This window comes from Schistocerca cancellata, chromosome 1, assembly GCF_023864275.1.
Source record: "Schistocerca cancellata isolate TAMUIC-IGC-003103 chromosome 1, iqSchCanc2.1, whole genome shotgun sequence".
NCBI classification, from domain to species: Eukaryota; Metazoa; Arthropoda; class Insecta; order Orthoptera; family Acrididae; genus Schistocerca; species Schistocerca cancellata.
Genome location: NC_064626.1, coordinates 847945708 through 847956933, shown reverse-complemented (window position 1 = coordinate 847956933; position 11226 = coordinate 847945708).

Genomic DNA, 11226 nt, shown 5'->3' with positions numbered 1-11226 from the left:
TGTGGTCATCAGTCCCCTAGAACTTAGAACTACTTAAACCTAACTAACCTAAGGACATCACACACATCCATGCCCGAGGCAGGATTCGAACCTGCGACCGTAGCAGTTGCGCGGTTCCGGACTGAGCGCCTAGAACCGCTAGACCACCGCGGCCAGCGTCTCTGACAGAATTACAGTCTCATCGGCGAACCTCAAAGTTTTTATTTCTTCTCCATGGATTTTAATACCTACTCCGAATTTTTCTTTTGTTTCCTTTACCACTTGCTCAATATACAGATTGAATAACATCGAGGATAGGCCACAACCCTGTCTCACTCCCTTCCCAACCACTGCTTCCCATTCATGTCCCTCGACTCTTATAACTGCCATCTGGTTTCTGTATAAATTGTAAATAGCCTTTCGCTCCCTGTATTTTACCCCTGCCTCCTTCAGAATTTGAAAGAGAGTATTCCAGTCAACATTGTCTAAAACTTTCTCTAAGTCTACAAATGCTAGAAATGTAGGTTTGCCTTTCCTTAATCTACCTTCGAAGACAAGTCGTAGTGTCAGTATTGCCTCAAGTGTTCCAACATTTCTACAAAATCCAAACTGATCTTACACGACGTCGGCTTCTACCAGGTTTTCCATTCATCTGTAAAGAATTCGTGTTAGTATTTTGCAGCCGTGGCTTATTAAACTGATAGTTCAATAATTTTCGCATCTGTCAACACCTGCTTTCTTTGGGATTGGGATTATTACAATCTTCTTGAAGTCTGAGGGAATGTTGTCTTCTCCCAGGACCTCATTTCGACTTAGGTCTTTCAGTACTCTGTCAAACTCTTCATGCAGTATCATGTCTCCCATTTCATCTTCATCTACATCCTCTTCCATTTCCATACTATTGCCCTCAATTACATCACCCTTGTATAGACCCTCTTTATACTCCTTCCATCTTTCTGCTTTCTCTTCTTTGGTTAGAACTGGGTTTCCATCTGAGCTCTTGATATTCATACAAGTGGTTCTCTTTTCTCCAAAGGTCTCTTTAATTTTCCTGTAGGCAGTATCAATCTTACCCCTAGTGAGATAAGTCTCTACATCCTTACATTTGCTCTAGCCATTCCCGCTTAGCCATTTTGCACTTCCTGTCGATCTCATTTTTGAGACGTTTGTATTCCCTTTTGCCTGCTTCATTTACTGCAGTTTTATATTTTCTCCTTTCATCAATTAAATTCAATATTTCTTCTGTTACCCAAGGATTTCTACTAGCCCTCGTCTTTTTACCTACTTGAGCCTCTGCTGCCTTCACTACTTCAACCCTCAGAGCTACCCATTCTTCTTCTACTGTATTTCTTTCCCCCATTCCTGTCAATTGTTCCCTTATGCTCTTCCTGAAACTCTGTACAAACTCTGGTTCTTTCAGTTTATCCAGGCCCATCTCCTTAAATTCCCACCTTTTTGCAGTTTCTTCAGTTTTAATCTACAGTTCATAACCAATAGACTGTGGTCAGAGTCCACATCTGCCCCTGGAAATGTCTTACAATTTAAAACCTGGTTCCAAAATCTTTGTCTTACCATTATATAATCTATCTGATACCTTCTAGTATCTCCAGGCTTCTTCCATGTATACAACCTTCTTTCATGATTCTTGAACCAAGTGTTAGCTATGATTAAGTTATGCTCTGTGCAAAATTCTACCAGGCAGCTTCCTCTTTAATTTCTTACCCCCAATCCATATTCACCTACTACGTTTCCTTCTCTTCCTTTTCCTACTATCAAGTTCCAGTCACCCATGACTATTAAATTTTCGTCTCCCTTCTCTATCTGAATAACATCAATCTCTTCATCATCTGCGCAGCTAGTTGGCATATAAACTTGTACTACTGTGGTAGGCGTGGGCTTTGTGTCTATCTTGGCCACAATAATGGGTTCACTATGCTGTTTGCAGTAGCTTACCCCCACTCCTATTTGTTATTCATTATTAAACCTACTCCTGCATTTGCCCTATTTGATTTTGTATTTATAACCCCGTATTCACCTGACCAAAAGTCTTGTTCCTCCTGCCACCGAACTTCACTTCATGCTGCACTGCTTTGTATCTGTTTTGTAATACTTCTTCACTTTCACTGAGGACATCAATGTCATTTGTCAGTCTTTCTTTGATGCACCATTGAACAGTACAGGCAAAAGATTACAACACCATCTTATATCCTTTTGTATCTAAGTGCTTTATTCTTGGTCTTCCATTCTTATTTTTCTTCTCTTGGTTCTTCTACATATTGTTTATTAGGCCCACCCATCTTTTCCTACAGTTGACAACTACTTTCCTGAGAATTTAGAACATCTCACTCCATTTTACTTCTTCAGGCACTTTTCTTAGGTAAACAAATACTACGAGTTTTGCTTCCATTATCAAGTACAATGATGGAACTGTTTCTCATCAAGTACAAGGAACTGTTCCTCTGGTGCCTTTATCTTCCCTAAGGTCAAACTGATCATCACCTTAGAGAGCCTTGATTTTCTTTTTTATTCTTCTGCATATTATTCTTGTCAGCAACTTAGATTCATGAGCTGTAATGACTATTGTGTCATGTGCTCTGTCTGTCTCCATACTTACAAATTTTATAAACAAACTTGAATATTCTTTGCATACCACTTCCTCCAATGAATTTAGAAATTCCAAAGGAATGTTGTGTACACATTCTGCCTTACTTGATTGAAAATCTTCCAAAGCTCTGTTAAACTCTTACCCTCAATACTGGATCACCTATGTCACGAACACTGAATCCCATTTCTTTTCCTATCATGTCATCATATAGTTTTTATCTTGTAGAAGCTTCCAGTGTACCTTTTCCCCCTACCTGCTATCTCATCTGCATTTAATACTGGAATTCCCCTTGAACTCTTAGTGTTTACACCTCTGCTTTTAATTTAACCAAAGGAGTTTAGCTTTTTTGAATGTTGAAACAGTTCTGCCAAGCACCATGTCTTTTGCAGTTTCTTCGCATTCTTTCTGTGGACTTGGCTTCCCTGCTGTTTGTATTTATTTCATTCATAAGGGACCTATATGACCGTATTCATCTCTTTTCCTTAAAATTTTTGTAGTTCCGTCTTCTGTTGGTAAATTGAAGTACACTAAACTCTCACTAATATAGCCCTCAGTAGTCTGGACTCTCAGTAATCCGGCCGATACCCAGCCTCTAGTTGTTCAAGAAGAAATGATGAATACAATAATGAATTCTCATGTGCAACAATGCTGTTAGTTAATTATAATGTTAAACAACACTACACGTTTGAAATTGTGGCCACCTTTACAGTTCAGTACTTTGGCTTCTAAAAGGAAATACCTCATGCTACAACTCGGGCAGAAACTCGAAATTACAGATAAGTTGAACTGAGATTCTTCGCAGAAAGCCATTGCTGTTGAGTAAAGTGTTGGTTGAGCAACTATTTATGACCAAACACTAAGAGATGAAGAGATAATTAAAACCTCACAGAAAAGTTAAGAAGAAAGTGATGAAGAAGAGGTCACAGGAGGAGAGAACATGAGGATATCTCTCACTCCTGGTGCTGAAGCTGCAGATATCTTCCTGGAGTACATTATTCAACAATCACAAACATGCAGTACTGATGTAATGCTTGTAAAGCCATTGTATGATAAAGCATATTGCCATCACATGTCATCACTGCAACAACTAAAAATGTGGATTGTGTTTCATAGTGCAAGATAGTACTGTATATGCACACACGAGGACTAATTTTTCTATGAAAATGAATGTATCTTTGGATTTAATAAAGTATAATCCTTGTGTGTTTACACTACACTAAAGACACTCTCAATAATCTGGCACTTCCCCTAATTCGACAAACATGTACGTGAAAGGAATGGCCAGATCTGCAAGTGTCTAGTGTACTTCTTCTGTTACCTTAAGTTCCTTTGCAGTTATCTTCCCCGTAGCTACATCTGTCTGTTTATCTTTTGTGATCCCCCCGCCGTGAACCATGGAGCTCGCCATCGGTTGGGTGGCTTGTATGACTCAATGATACAGGTAGCGTTACCACAAGTACAACCACATTGGAGAGGTATCTGTTAAGAGGCCAGACAAAAGTGTGGTTTCTGAAGAGGGGCAGCAGCCTTTCAGTAGTTGCAGGGACTACAGTCTGGATGACTGACTGATCTGGCCTTTTAACACTGACCAAAACAGCCTCGCTGTGCTGGTGCTGGGAATGGCTGGAAGCAAGAGGTAACTCCAGCTGTAATTTTTCTCTTTGGCATGCAGCTCTACTGTATGGTTAAATGATGATGGCATCCTCTTGGGTAAAATACTCCACAGGTAAAATGGTTCCTCGTTTGGATCTCCAGGCGGGGGCAACTCAGGAGAATGTCATCATCTGGGTAAACAAAACTGGTGTTCTATGGATCGGAGCGTGGAATGTTAAATCCCTTAATTGGGTAGGTAGGTTAGAAAATTTAACATTGGAAAGAGATAGGTTGAATTTAGATATAGTGGTAATTTATGAAGTTCAGCATTGGGAGGAACAGGACTTCTGTCCACATGAATACAGGATTATAAGTACAGAGTCAAAAAGGGGTTATGCGGGAGTGGTTTTAATAATGAATAAGAAAACAGAAAGCTACTATGAACAGCATAGAAAACACATTATCCTAGCCAAGATAGTCACAAAGTCCATACCTACCACAGTAGCACAAGTTTATATGCCAACTAGTTCTGCAGATGATGAAGAGACTGAAGAAATGTGTGATGAGGTAAAATAAATTATTCAGATAGATAAGGGAGATGAATGTTTAATTCTGATGGGGGACTGGAATTTGATAGTAGAGGGGGGGGGGGGGGGGTGTGTGACTATTGACTGGCTGGGGTAAAGGAATGAAAGAGGAAGCTGCCTGGTAGAATTTTGCACAGAACATAATTTACTCATTGCTAACACTTGGTTTAAGAATCATGAAAGAAAGATGTGTGTGTGTGGAAGAGACCTGGAGACTCCAGAAGGAATCATATTGTCTGGGTGGGGGAGGGGCGAGGGGGGGGGGGGGGGAGCAGGAGCAGATGTGAACTCTGACCACAATTTATTGGTTATGAACCCTAAATTAAAACAAGAAATTGCAAACAGGCAGGAAATTAAGAAGATGGGATCTGGATAACTTGAAAGAGCCAGAAGTAGTTGAGAGTTTCAGAGGGGGCATTAGGCAACAATTGACTACTGGGGAATGGGAAAAGTACAAGACAAGTGGGTAGCTTTGAAAGATGAAATAATGAAGGTAGCACAGAATCAAACAGGTAAAAAGACAAGGGCTAGTAGAAATCCTTGGATAACACAGGATATATTGAATTTAACTGATGAAAGGAGAAAATATAAAAACGAAGCAGGCAAAAGGGAATAAAAACGTCTAAAAAATAAGACTGACAGGAAGTAAAAAATGGCTAAGTAGAAATGGCTGGAGGACAAATGTACGGATTTAGAAGCATATTTCACTGGTGGAAAGATAAATACGACCTAAGGAAAATTAAAGAAGCCTTAGGAGAAAAGAGAAGTGGCTACTCGAATATCAGGACCTCAGATGGAAAACCAGTGCTAAGCAAATATGAGAAAGCTTAGATTGCATGTACAAGAAATATGAACTTGAAGGAAATATATGTAGATGCAGATGATGTGGGAAACATGATACTGTGGGAAGAATTTGATAAAGCACTGAAAGACCTAAGCTGAAACAATGCCTCAGGAGTAGACGACATTCTGCCTTGGGAGAGCCAGATATGACAACTCTGTTCCATCTAGGATGTAACAATTCCAATTCCAGAAAAAGCAGTTGCTGACAGGTGTGAAAACTATCTAGCTGTCAATTTAATAAGTCATTTTAGGAAGCCAATGAAGGTTCCCTTGTAAGCTCGAACTGGGCAATCTTCTACTATGTGCTGGATTGTTTGTTTTTCAGCAGTGCAGTCGCTATTTGGAATTGCTTTCCTTCCCCATTTGTAGAGGATGTCAACACTTCTTCTGTGGCCAATGCACACACAGTTTACAGTTGTCCACATTTTGTGTGACTGATTGAAGTTGAGCAGCTTCTCATTTTTCATGAAGCCTTGCATTTTGGTGGGCAGTGTTCTCACCAGTGTTGTTTCCGGAGATTGTGGATGTCAAAGTTGGGGGTTGTCATCTCTTTAGTAGTGAGTAGTGGTGGTCTTCTCGATTTAAGTTTTCTGTGCTCCAGATCAGCTGTAACATTATATATGGGCAGCTAAGGGTTATTAATTATCTCACTGTATTCTTTGAAGAAAGAATTTTTTCGCCGTATCCCTGGTGGTGGTGGCATTTCGCTCAGGGTTGGCAGCCATACGGTAGGGGTAGATTTTATTGTGCCACTGATGATGTGCATGGTGTCATTTAATACCACATCAATTCTGTTTGTGTACGGGCTATTAATCCATACTGGAGCGCAGTATTCTACCACTGAGTAGACAGGCCTAACTGCCGATGTGCAGAGCGTATCTTCTGTGGAGCCCTAAGTAGTGCCACACAATTTATGGATGATGATGTTTCTTGTCCTCAGTTTGCCCACAGTCTTTTTCACATGCTCCTTGTAAGAGAGCATCCTGTCAAGTGTAAGTCATACTTGCACATTACTAACACAAATTTATTACAGAAGAATGGAAAAACTGGTGGAAGCTAACTTCAGTTTCAGAGAAGTACAGGAATACACAAGGCAATACTGACTCTACGACTTATCTTACAAGGTAAGTTAAGGAAAGGCAAAATTATGTTTCTAGCATTTGTAGACATAGATAAAGCTTTTGACAATGCTGGCTGGAACACTCAGTTTGAAATTCTGAGGTTAGCAGGAGTAAAATACAGGGAGCAAAATACTATTTACAACTTGTACAGAAAACAGATGGCAATTACAAGAGTCAAGGGCCTGAAAGGGACTCACTGGTTGAGAAGGGAGTGAGGCAGGGTTGTAGCCTATCTCTGATGTTATTCAATCTGTACAATGAACAAGCAGTAAAGGAAACCAAAGAAAAATTTGGAGTAGCAATTAAAGGTCAAGGAGAAGAAATAAAAACTTTGAGGTTTGCCAATGACATTGTAATTGTATCAGAGACAGCCAAGGACTTAGAAGAGCAGCTGAATGGAATGGGCAGTATCTTGAAAGGAGGATATACGATGAACATCAACAAAAGCAAAACAAGGATAATGGAATGTAGTCAAATAAATCAGGTGATGCTGAGGAAATTAGATTAGGAAATGAGACATTTAAAGCAGAAGATGAGTTTTGCTATTTGCTTACATAACGATTTTCTAATCTGAAACAAAAAGTTTAGGTACACATGTTGTTCTCAGACAACCACTGTCATCAATTTCACAAGACATACAACACACAAGAACTGGAAAATGTGCATAAAGACTAAATGCAACAACCTAGCACAAAGCCATTTGAGCCACTAACTCTCAAAGGATGTATGAGACACCACCTGACATCATTTCAGTGTGCTGGTTAAACTTCACCAGGTACACATACATTCTGGGAACTTTTGGATGGCACCTCATATTAAATGGTGATCTGAATCTCTATTTGCTCCTGGGTTTGCTTTGCAATACAATGTCTGATTTTGGAACCTTTGTCTGACCATTAAGTAACACAACTGGAGTCTCTTCTGTCTCCAGGCCTTTTCCCAAATATACCTCCTCCTCTTTTATGTAAAATAAGGGAAAGGGAATCAGTCACAATGGAGGACCAATGTGTGGTGCACAAAAACATGCAATAGGAAACAGTATTCACACTAGCTTTAGGGTTCTTGCTCTTTCACCAGTAAAAATACACACTTTCACGCACAGAATCACACAGGTGACAAAACACACACACTTGGGGTCACAGTGACACTGATCATTGCAAGCAGTCGCTTGGGTAGATGGCTGTCAGGTGGTGGTAGGGAAGGACACACAAGGCAATGAGGGGTTAATAGGATAGAGTGAGTCAGATGGTTTGCAGATGTCTCAGATGTTGCACAACAAGATGAAAGTAGTTCAGAAGGTAGAGCAAATAAGAGAGAGAAGGGAGGGGGAGGGGAAGGAAAGTGGAGATGAAGAGGGAGACAGGGAGAAAGGGAGAGGGTTGGAGATGGGGGAACAGGTGTGTGGGGGGGGGGAGGGGGGGGGGGGAGAGAGAGAGAGAGAGAGAGAGAGAGAGAGAGAGAGAGAGAGAGAGAGAGAGAGAGAGCACATGGGAAAGCAGATGGAGGGCGGGGGGGGGGGGGAGTGATGGAAGAAGGTGGTAATGATGTAGTTGAGGGAGGACTTGTGTGAACAGAAAAGAGAAAGGGAAAGCTAAGGTGAGGCAATGGGAAACTGGTTAGCAGAGGTAGAGGCCAAAGGGATTGTGAGAGCACAGGAATGCTGGAGAGAGGATTCTCACCTGCATAGCTCACAGAAACTTGTGCTGGAAGAGAGTATCCCAATTGCCCCTGTAGCAAAGCAGCTGTTGAAATCATTTGTGTTGTGGTGTGCAGTGTGTTAAGCAACTGGATGGTCAAATTTGCAGTTTGTCACAGTTTGCTGGTGGCTATTTATGTGACTGAACAGTTGGTTACTTGTCATTCCCACATAGAATGCACAATAACTGCGGTGTAGCTAATACTGTATATAACATGACTGCTTTCACATGTGGCCCTGCTTTTTATGGGATATGAAATACCTGTGACTGGAATGGGATACGAGGTGGTGTGTGGGGGTATGGGACAAGTCTTGCTCCTGGGTCAACCACAAGGAAATGACCCACAGGATGCAGGATTATAAGCAGGGTTGAAACAGGGGTGAACAAGAATATTCTGTAAGGTGGGTGGGAGGTGGAACACAACTTTGACTGATGTGGGCAGGATATCATCTCAGGGCACAAAGAGAGGTAGTTGAAGCCCTGGTGAAGGATGTGTTGAGCTTCTCCAAGGCCAGGGTGAAACTGGGTGATCAGAGGAGTGCTGATCAGTGGCTGGTTAACAGGTTTAACTGATTTCAAAGGAGGAGATGGCACAGGAGATCTGTTTATGGAAGACCTCTTCTGATTTACAAATGGTGTGACATATTTTCAATTATATACCTCACATTCTGTGGCTACCCATTACGTGTTTTAACACAGTGTTTCCATTGTCTCTGAATCCTCAGCCAGTGATCACTGCTGATTCTTCCACCTTTCAGGGACAGTTTTCCCACCCAAAAGGCAATAGGATGCTCCAAGCCTGTGCCCACTCACTCACCCTCTTTGACAATGCCACTGGCAGAATAAGGGTTACTCTTTGTGCTGTAAGTCTTCTGTCACTATTACAGACAATTTTTATTCAAAAGTTAAGGAGAGGTAGGGATCAGAGCTGGGACTCAGGACATTTTGATTACTAGCCAAATATGCTTCCCATAGACCATAATAATTTCTACCTAAGAGCACCTACATATTTAGTGTCAGCCCAGGATAAACATGAAACTATAATCAAAATATGTGTTTTTCTAAATTGCATTAAAAGTCTGTTTGAGCTGTTTGTTGTGTCCCCTTATTGTGAATTGTCTTCAATTAGTATGCTTCAAACTGAATGTTTAAAGAGATACATCATAAATGGAGAGTGTTGTCAGAGCCAAGTAATTGCACAAAACATAAATGAAAGGATTTTTACTGTTAGTGTCCCACTGACCTTGTGTTGCTAGTCCATGGCCCAGCGAGAAAATATTGTGAGGATCATTCACCTACACCATGAGAAAAATCCTAATGTTCTTGGTATTAATCCATTATACTGACACTGAATTAAAAACAGTGGTACAGCTGTACTCAACAGTGTGTTATCAAAATATTGCAATTCTTCCGCTGTAGTGATTTAATTAATTTAAAACAAGAAGTGTGAGAAAACAGCACCAATTTTGAAGTGGAGTATATTTAATGGACATCAAGTTTTTAAATTGATGACTTCGCTATACTGGTCAGACAACTTTCAAGGCCTGCTGGAGAGCTTTGAACTTGACCACAGCTGCTAGGTGGAGCTGTTGTACCTGCCGGCACTAGCATCACTTCGACGCAGTGATGCATAATATTCTGCTGGGCGAATTACAGCTCGCAGCTGCCCTGCAAGTTCTGCCACACAGTGACATGGAACTTAGTGCTGTATTTGCTATGCTATCATCTCACTGACATAACACACCATTGATTCTTGATCTTGGCTTTGTTACGGCTCAGGCTCTCTCTCTTTGTACAACTCATTGTGTTTTGTTTATCTGTAATACTGTCTACCTATGTCCGTTTCCTCATCGTCTTTTTCTGTTCACGCTCAGTGATTCACTGCTGACAGCCCCGTGGGTCCCATCCTCATAGGGTTTCTTTTAAGTTGTTACAGATATGCAACTGAATCTCAGTCACAACTGTGAGAGGCATTGTGATTTATTGATCAGTGTTTTCTTATTATCCTTTTCTTGCAAAATAATACTATATCACTTGATACTGTTAGTTTATGGGAAAAACATTACGGTTTGAAGGACAATGAAATGACAAAATAATTAAAAAATGTAGTTTCTATTTATGTATTTAAATTTTATTGAACTATTTAAGAGGGAAGATGTAATATGGCGAACATAGTAGACAAATGTGTTAAATTGGCTCTACAAAGTTTGATAAATATATTGGAAATTGGAAGTATCTCAAAGAAAGAGATGAAAGATGACATCTTAAAGGCAGTTAGTACCTTGAGAGAATGTTTCAGTGTAATAAAATTGGACATGAGCATGGAAGATGCTAAAAATAAAGACAATTTGATTTTGGAAAGTTAGTTTAGCGACCCCCCAGATAGAGGGAGAGGACTGAAGCATTGTGGGACAAGTGGCATCATCTGTTGACCTAATACAAGAAACTGAAAGCAGCAACCATCACATACCGACACATAGTGGGACTACTTGCAACTATGACAACCCTGCGACAGAGGGAGAGGACCACAGCTTTATGGGACAAGTGGTACCATCTGTTGACTCAATACAAGAAACCAAAAGTGGTAACCATCACATATCGACACCTAGTGGGACTACTTGTAACTCCGACAACTGGCCTCTTGGCCACGACACAATATTAGAGGCAAAAATCTCAGAAAAAGTTTGTTAATGAAGAATACTGAACTGAAGTTACCTATAAAAGAGAGAGGAGACCAGCTAAGCACCCTGGGTGACTGACTGGTGTTGGACCACGAGATGCAAATTTACAAGCTGCAGATA